This window comes from Peromyscus maniculatus, chromosome 1, assembly GCF_049852395.1.
Source record: "Peromyscus maniculatus bairdii isolate BWxNUB_F1_BW_parent chromosome 1, HU_Pman_BW_mat_3.1, whole genome shotgun sequence".
NCBI lineage: Eukaryota > Metazoa > Chordata > Mammalia > Rodentia > Cricetidae > Peromyscus > Peromyscus maniculatus.
Window position 1 is genome coordinate 54,700,781 of NC_134852.1, and position 9,314 is coordinate 54,710,094.

The following is a 9,314-nucleotide window of genomic DNA, read 5'->3' on the forward strand; positions in this document are numbered from 1 at the left end:
GTAAGTTTAAATAAGAAATAAGATGGAATGAATATAAGTATAAAAGAATTAATAAGAAATATATTTGCTAAAGTAGTTCTATAGTTTCCTTAAAGTATAAATAAGTAGATGTTAATATGTTATATGTGAGTTTGTAAAAATGTGTAAATGTTGAGTGAGTTTATGCTTAAGCACATGTTATGTGAGTTTGTAAAAAAGTGTAAATGTTAAGTGTGAATCTATTCTTAATGTATATGGTGAAAGAACCCGAGACACAGAAGGTTAGTGTCCTAGTAGACTGCAAAGCGGGCAGTCTGAATGGTTTCAAAAGCTCCAGAAGCCGCTAAGAAGCTAATGGCGGACGCCAGAACCAGCACAACAAGGCATTCGCAGCTGAGATCCGTGGAAAATCGACACAACACAGAAAAACTTGAGCCAACATCAAAAATGGTGCGGTTTAGAATACTACTGTACCTAAAAAGGTCTCTGGCTTGAGAATAAAAGTTCAGAGATGCTTGTTTGAACAAAAATTATTAACTGCAAAAAGTTTTGGTTGAAAAACGTCTCTTCATATTTGGAAGTGAAAGCCTGATACCAGAATTTTTCTTGTTTGAACTTTTTTAACTTAAAATGAGATAAAATTACAAAAAGATTTTGGTTATAGATTTCTCATATTTGGAAGGCTAGTACCAGAATTTATCATTTGAATTTTAAGACTTAAGACTAAGAAATGAAATAAACAATAGAGATTTTATTGCAATGGGACAATTTTAAGTAATGACCTAGGAACGGTTTTCTGGAATTGGGTTAAAAATGGAACTGTTTAAATGAAGAAATATATTTCTGCTTAGAATCAAGATGCAGTTTTGTGTATGCATATATGCTTTATTAACTGGTGATTTATGAATTGTTTTGTGGAATTGTTTATGTAAAAATGGAATTACTTACGGAACTGGTTTTGTGTTACAAATGGAACTGTTTAAACAGAAAAGTTTGGGTTTTCTAACTGGGCTTGAGATTTTGCTTAAAATTATAAAGAAAAGGGAGAGTTAATATTCCTTAGTCTATTTAATTTAAATTGTTGTTTGAGTGGATTAATGTCATGTTTTGTTAGTAAGAAATGCAAATGGGTATACTAAAATTTAAAGTGTAAAGAGTTTTATAAAACTCTTTTGGATGTTTTGCTAAAAGTTTTCAAAGTGTTAATGGTTAGATTGAAAATATTGCTTTTCAATATGGGTTTGTAGGAATTGTATAAGTTTGGGTTCCTCTAACTAGGTTTGAGATTTTGTTTAAAAAATTATAAAGAAAAGGAGAAGTTATGAGGTTGAATTATGTTTGCAGAAGTTATGTTAAACCTATTGATATTAATGTACCCTGGTTTTGTGGAGTTAAGGAAATATTTAAGTTTGTGAATACATTGAAGTTTTTCCTATGTTCTGTTAACAAAAAAATTAAATGATTGAGTTAAAGTTGTAAGACAGAGAAAATTGTTAACTATATATAGCACCATATATGCTAATTCAAATGGTTCTGTTAAGAGTTTGCTTTGAGTTGTAAGATTGAGAGAATTGTGACTATGTATAGCAATATTTATGTTAACCTGTTAATGGTAATGATGAAGCTAAGGGATTCTTTAAGTTTGTAGTTGCCTTAAGAGTTTTTGGTTTAGAAAGGACTTGAGGCAGCTAAGACTGCTGTGGTCACCTTGGACCTAATTCAAAAGAGAAATGCCATCTTTATCATCCTCTACTCCCATACTGGGAGGTGTAACAGCTATGGAGATTGCTGTGTAAGCCATTAATAGTTTTTTTTTTTTATATATATAGTTTTTTAAGAAAGGGGGACCTGTGGGAGCCCATTCTCAGGTTCCTCTTGGCTTTACCCAGCAGGTCTGAATAGAGGATGATCAGGACCACGGGCCTGAGTGCAGGTGTCTGAGATGGTCTGCACTTGGCTGTGCTGGGGGAGGAGGTCTTTTGCTCCACCCCTTGGCATCTCTATAAAAACCCTGGGCCAGAGACAGTCGTGGCCCGTTGGAATAGGTTCCAGGCCCTCTCGAGGCTATCCTTTATTTTCTATCTGTTTATCTCCGCAAGATTCTCTGCTATAAATCCTTCTATCTAATATTTCCTGCTGCTCGCACTCAAGAAAACTCTGGGGAACTGTGGGGGTGGTGGGTAAACACCCTACACCCATTACAGGACGGATCAGTCACTGCAATACCAACATGAAACATAACAAAGACCTAAAATGCGGGTCTTTTAGAACAACTGACTTTTTTTTTAGATTTTGCTTGTTCAGTTAGTTTTCCCCCTGACTTGGGTCTCCGGAAAAAGAGGGACCCATCTTCCTTGTAAGGGACAGATGCAAGCAGGACAGTTACCCCAGCACAGTGTTCTAGTGTGCGACCCTGCTGTACCCTTCTGTACTGGAGCAGAGGCATGCAGCTGGACAGTAACAGAGGCATGCAGCTGGACAGTAACAGAGGCATGCAGGTGGACAGTAACAGAGGCATGCAGCTGGACAGTAACAGAGGCATGCAGCTGGACAGTAACAGAGGCATGCAGCTGGACAGTAACAGAGGCATGTAGCTGGCCTCACTGGATGCCGGCTGAGAGCCCAGATCTCCAGCAGGCCTGTGCATCCACTTCCCCATTCCCAGCGTCTAAAGTTCACTCTCTGCTCTCCTTGAGACCTCAAGATGCCCCCTCTTCCTCTTCCTCTGCCTTTTCTTTCAGTTTCCTGCAAGGACAGGGAAAACCAAGCTGATCACCCTGTCTTTTCCCACCCAATCTCCAGTGAGTCTTCACTTTACCTTGTGTCTGAGAAACAGGGCATCATGGCTGAGGCTCCGGCTGAAGGTCCTCTTCTCCATGGGCTTGGCGTCCTGCTCTCTTTCCTCTTCAAGGACATTCTTCCTGTGTTGACCCCCTTTATCTCTTCGGTCCAGTTTCATCTCTCTCCTGGGTCACTCCCACTAGAGGGTAGACACAGTTTCCTCTCTTCCACCGTGGGAGCCAAACCCCACCCGAAGCCATGGCTGAATTTTATTCTTTCACAGCCAGGCTGTTCTCCGAGTCCTGTCCTTCCTGTTTGTCTCCACCTTTCATCTTCTCCACGGCCTGTGCTGACTGTGCTATGGCCTCTGTCATCCCAGTGCGACCATCCTGTCCTGTCATGGGACCTCTGTTGTAGCCAGTGCTCTGTGGCCTCCTAGTGCTTGGCTTTTGGCACTCAGACACCGTTCACACCCTCCTCTTCAAGCCTTCGGAACCTCTCCCTGTCCCTCCTCAAGTCGGAATGTGACATGTCCTTGGCCATGCTCACCTTCCCACCCCGTTCTTTCCTAGGATGACATATGACACCCTGTATCAGCATAACCCTCTGTAGACTGGGTAGAAACTCAGGCTAAGTGGGTTCTGGGAATGGAACCCAGTCCTCTTCAAGTGCAGCAAGTGTTCTTAACTGCTGAGCCAGCTCTCCGGGATGGCTGTTTGGCTTCAGGGGTTTCCATGGGAAGATTTGATCTGTCAGTGTGAGTTGGGGTCCGTAGGTGGACTTTTCTATCCCTCCAGCCAATTCCCAAATAACCACATAGAGACTTAATATTAATTATGAATGCTTGGCTGAGAGCTTAGACTTCTTTATAGCTAGCTCTTATAACTTAATTTAACCCATTTCTATTCATCTATGCACTGCCCCAGGCTCCTTTCCCACATGTACATACTTCCCATCCTACTCACTCTGTGTCTCGTGGCATCTCCTCAGATCTCACCCTTCTTCCCAGTGCCCTCTCTGCCCTGAAAATCCTGCCTCGCCATCCACCAGTCAGTTCTTTACTAACCAATGAGAGTAATATATGATAGTAAACAAAAGGATGACTCCACAGCAGGGGCCCTGTGGAGGGGAGGTTTTCCAGAAAGCCAGGCACCACCTCTGTTTGCTCCTGTTACTATTCTTTCCAATCAGCATGTGACATTTGTCAACTGTCCTGGCCCTCAGGCCATTGTTCTTCACCATGCCGATGGCATGATAATGAGGTGAGAGGGTGTGTAACATTGCTCTGGTAGCCAACTTGGATTCAGCCAGTTTTGCCAGCCCTCCTGAGGGAACATCTGGTCTACACATACTCTGTCTGCAAGATAAAAAGATTAGGTTAGGGTGATAATTCATCTGGTTCCTTTAGGCAGCACTCAGGGTAATAAAATCCTCCTTATCAGTGACTCTCTCGGTTGCTGTGACAAAATACCAAGGAAAATTAGCATACAGAAGGGTTTGTTTTAGCTTGAAGTTTGAGGATGCAGTCTATCATGGCAGGAGGGCATGGTGGGCAGCGACGGGTGTGAGGATGCAGTCTGTCGTGGCAGGAGGGTGTGGTGGCCAGCGATGAGTGTGAGGATGCAGTCTGTCCTGGCAGGAGGGCGTGGTGGGCAGCGATGGGTGTGAGGCAGCTAGTGTCATTGCATTCACCGTCACGGACCAGGAACGATGAATGTGGCCACTGTCTTGCTTTCTCCTTTTTATCCAGTCCGGGACCCCAGTCCACGGAATAGTATCGCTCACACTTCGGGTGGCTTTTCCTGTCACTTAACTCAATCTAGCAACTCCCTGACAGACATGCCCAGATAATGGTGGATCTTGTCAGGTTGGCAGTCAGTCTCATCCATCACGCTCACCTCTGTCTTATTTTCCCTCTTTGGTGACTACTGATGGGCAAAGCTTAGCTTGTAGCTTTTTAAGCTGAAGTTGAGCACCATTAAAGGAGCCATTAGAAGTCAAAATCTCCCTGGGTAATCTGAGGTGGGTTTACTCATTGCCTGTTTATACCCCAAACTCTGTCAGGTGTAACTTAAGGCCATCAGACCTTTCCCGGTGAATGAGGCTGGAGAGCTGATGGTGCTGAGCCCGACCAGGAGAGACGTCAGGGGCCCAGACCCGACAAACCTCAGCGTTGGGTAATAGGGCCTCTCTAACTATGTTTCAAATCTCTTCACTGCAGTTTGGTTACAGGGCCAAGTGGCCTTTTCTAGAAACCATGGGCTCCATTTACGGCTCCGTTGGCATTTTTGTAAGAACAATAGGGCATGCTGAGTGACCGTCAATGTTTCAGTCAACATTTGTGTTTAATCCTTGAGTAAGGACAACCGTTGTTTAGCCCTACTTTATAAGCAGACCTACACAAGAGACATTTTTTTTTAATTGGCTTTTTGAGACAGGTTTTCATGTAGCCTAGGCTGGCCTCATATATAAACTCTGTATAGTGAAGATAACTTTGAACTCTTGACCTTCTGGCCTCTCCTCCAAGTGCTGGGATCGCAGGTGTGCACTCCAAAGCCTGGCTTAGGGGGCAGTCGCTATCGGAGGAGTAACGGAATGTGTAGAACAATGGCAGTCCTCACACAGGCTGCAGGAAGAGCTGGTGGGGACCCGCATGGAAGACATGGTTTTATCTTATTACCAATGACCAACAGTGGACTCTGCCTCAGAGTCCATCTTGCCTGCTGCCTTCTGCTCTGAGTCTCCATCCTTCCTCAGCGTCTAAGAGTAGGCTGGGAGAGTGTTCTAGGGAAAGGTACCAAGTTTATTATGCTTGGCCAAAGGTCTCATGTGTGACCGAAATAATCAAGCAGTACTTTTAAAGTCTGGCCTGCTCACCGGGCAGCTGGACCAGAAGAACATGACAAGAAGGGTCGATCCACCAGGGCCAGCAGGAGAACTGGAGTTTGAGTCTTGTGTGCAATTTTGTTCCTTTATTTGTTTAGGAAAATAAACCATTATAAATTGATATCCATTTTCATTTCAAACACTGTCCATCTTCAGAGCTTTAGAATTCATGTTCTAGGTATTTGAAGAAGTAGAGAAATTTACATGAATGAAGACTGAAAAGTTCTCCAAAATTTTAATGAGAAAACATTTTTTAAATGCCACATAATTAGATAACCATCATTATGGTGTAGGTATTTTTTTCAAAATTATTCATAATTCTTTATAATCATTTATATTGATCTTACTATAGAATGTTTTTAGACTGTAATCTATGATGCGCTAATCACAGTTTTAAAAAGTAAAATAATGTATCTGTAAGTAAAAGGGCACTTGGAATAAAGGAAGGTATGTTTAAGCTTCAGCTGTATTTCTTTGAACAGACACGTAAAGCCAGAACTTGAAAGAAAACTGATAACCAAACATGTTTCACCTTTCAATACCTTTTCCTTTCTCTTCACTCAATAAATAACTTAAAGCATATTTGTTGTAAAGGAAGAAACCTTTAAAATGACAACACTTTTTTTTGACATGTATGTTCAAGAATTGAAATCCAGCAGAACCAGGACAAAAACAAAGCCAGCCACCCCTCCCATTGCTCCTCATTCTCCCTAGCTGACTTTGGGATGCTGGGATGCTGCGGGAGTATGCCCAGGTGTGTGCCCAGGTGTGTGCCCGAGGCCCTCCATCAGCTGTGGCTCTGGCGCTGTCCTCAGGACTGAGCTGGAAGCCGCCTGGTCTGCTTGTCCGAGCACTTTTCCCTTATCCTCTGTGCACCTCTTGGAGGTGTTCTTTTGGTTTCTGGTTTTAGAAGGTTTTTTGTTTTCTCTGTTTTAACCCTCTTTCTTTGGCTGGTCACTCTGAGCTCTATGACACCCTTGAGCTTTGGGGGCCATTTTGGATCAGTTCTTAGACCTCCATGGCCCAAGTCTACAGTTGACTGGACAAACTGCTTAGATTTTTTTTTTTTCTCAAATCACAGATCTCAAAATTAAACATAGTAATTTAGAGTGGTGAATGCCTTTAATCCCAGGCCCTGAATTTAATAACCAGCATCCCCACCCCCAAATAAGTTGTATAAAAATCCTCTGACACACAGGACATTATTTTTTGTAAAAATTTGTTCACACTAGCATTATTTTATGCTAATTGAGCAGATTTATAGTACTGTAAGGCTAACTGCAAACCTGTTTTTCATATACAAAATGCTTTAAAATTTTCTCAATGAAAGTGGCGGTAAAACCATCCATTCTCTTTAGAGTGAGATTTGGAGGCGCCTACTTCTGTTCTGTGCTTAAGTTTTGATCCCTGTCTTGTAGCTGTCCTGAGTGATCAAGACCCTGACAAGGAGCCCGAGTGAGAGGTGAACCCCTTCATGTTCACACAAGATTCTTATCCCCAAGGACCTGCAAGAGAAGTCTCCCCTCAACCTGAACTGCCTCAGCGGAAGCCGAATCCCACAGCCCAGGCTGACTTTGACCTTGCAGTCCGCTTACCCCTCTGCTGTCTCTCTATTTGCTGTAGGCATATTCCTCCACGCCCAGCTACAGCTCAGGATTTTTAACTTGTTCGTGCTTGTCGAGACTGAAGTCTAAGGTACATTGAAAAGACAGTTTGCTTTGTCATTTCTAAGGGTGACATGGTGGAAAGACAACTTGGAAGTGTGGCGTTTGAAGCCAATCAGATCTTTTGTTTATTTGTTTTTGTTGTTTGTTTGTTATGTTTTATTATCGACGGCGCGCTCTGCCTGCATGCTCATCTTTCTGGTTACCCTTTCCACAGCATGGCTGTGAGATGATTTTGGTTCTGCTTGTGATTTGTTCTTTTCCTGCTAGGAATTGAACCCAGGGCCTGGCATACACAATGGAAGTGCTCTACTGCTGCCTAGTTGAATGCCCAGGTCTTTTTTTTTTTTTTGTACTGTAAAGCTTTATTTAAAAGTATCTTCATGACAAATTTGAAATCTTGGAAGCATTTGATCTCTAGGATTCATAGGCTTCACGCTTTGATCCCAAAGCATTCATAAATATGGACTGTATGACAGGTCTTTCTTTTAAAAAGGTCCCATTGAAAATGGTAAATGATGATGGTCACAGGCATTAGCTAGCCCCTCTCCCCAGAGGCAGTGACATCCTCTCAGCCCAGTGCATCAGGACTGTAAGCTTGCTGCATCATCCAGAATTTATAGCTTAATTCCTACACTGAACAGGAAGTTTTAAGGTCCAGTTGTTAGGTCTCAAACCTGGGGCTAATGGCTAACTGATGTGCCTATTTAACACACCAAAGTGGACCTTGCTGCCATGTTCTCCCAGCATCCTTCAGTCCCTACCTGTTACAGAGTATGGCTGACGTGGTAGTTTGAATATAATTGACCCCCATAAGCTCATAGGGAGCGGCCCTCTTAGGAGGTGTGACTTTGTTGGACTGGGTATAGCCTTGTTGGAGGAAGTGTTTCACTGTTGGGACGTGGTTTGAGGTTTCCTGCGCTCAGGACACCTCTCAGTACACTTCCTGTTGCCTTCTGATCAAGATGTAGCCAGCACCATGTCTGCCTGCAGGCCACCATGCTCCCTGCCATGATGATAACAGACTGAACCTTTGAACTGTAAGCCAGGCCCAATTAAATGTTTTCTTTATAAAAGTTGCCATGGTAATGGTGTCTCTTCACAGCAATAAAAACCCTGACTAAGACAGCTGACATTTTGGTTCCCTGGCTCTTTCTGTGTACCCTTTACTCTCCTGGCCTCTTGGTCTGGCTTCCCCTTTCCCCTTCCCCTTCTCCTCACATAGCCTGGCTCAGAGTCATGTCCACTCTGGACTCTCCCAGATGTCTCTGCCTCTGGCTACACTCTCCCTTTTATCTACGATAAACTTTCTCCTCTACCATACCTAGGAACAGCCATGCCCTTCCTTTTTTCTTTCTTTTTTTCATTCATCTGGTGCTGAAACCTGGGACTGGCGTATATGAGTCCCCTTCCAAGGAACTCAGCCAATCCGAACCAAGCCTCGGCTCTGACTCTCCTGAGTATGGGTCCTTTGTTTCTGCTGGCTTCAGCCATCTGTCAAATTTGACCCCAAATTCTAGAGTCCGCCTTCTCAGTTGCTTCTGCCCTCCACAGTTCTTTCCTTGTCTGTGTTGTAAGTGACTCTCGGGCTCCTGGAGCCTTCCACACGCTCCAGGCGCCCGCCTGGGCCCTCGTCTCACATCAGGCTCTGACCTGCTACAGCATCTGGTTATCTCTACTAAAGACACTGACTGTCTCCCATTCCTCTGCTCTCATCTCTCTGTACTGGATAAGGAAGGGTCAACCCAGCTGCCTGCTTTGTCTACAGTTTCTGCAGAAGCCACACTGGTATGCCAGGGGGCTCCTCTCACCCTGCTTGGGTCCCAGTCACGTGGGAGGGGATTCCTTTCCTGTGTGATTTGGAACATTTTTCTTTAACAAGTTTCCCATTCTGCTTGGGGATGCCCTTATAGTGGTATTTTATTTGTATTAAAATGTGATTTGCATGTTAATAAATAAAGTTGCCCTGGGTCAGAGCTATTAGAGCCATAGCAAAAGCTGGGC

The 9,314-nt window shown here is 43.6% G+C and overlaps 1 long non-coding RNA gene across 3 annotated transcripts in view; it reads left to right on the plus strand.

The window, feature by feature from the left end:
* Positions 1–9,314, plus strand: part of LOC143266896 (uncharacterized) — a 41,466-nt gene that overhangs the window by 11,257 nt on the left and 20,895 nt on the right. The window contains exon 2 of one of the 3 annotated variants that reach the window (XR_013041715.1): positions 7,065–7,341. The exons of 1 other annotated variant lie outside the window; for it this stretch is intronic. This is a non-coding gene — a long non-coding RNA (uncharacterized LOC143266896). Of the gene's footprint in view, positions 1–6,403; positions 7,342–9,314 lie in introns of those variants that run through there. One more of the 3 variants, XR_013041713.1, reaches the window with a different exon arrangement.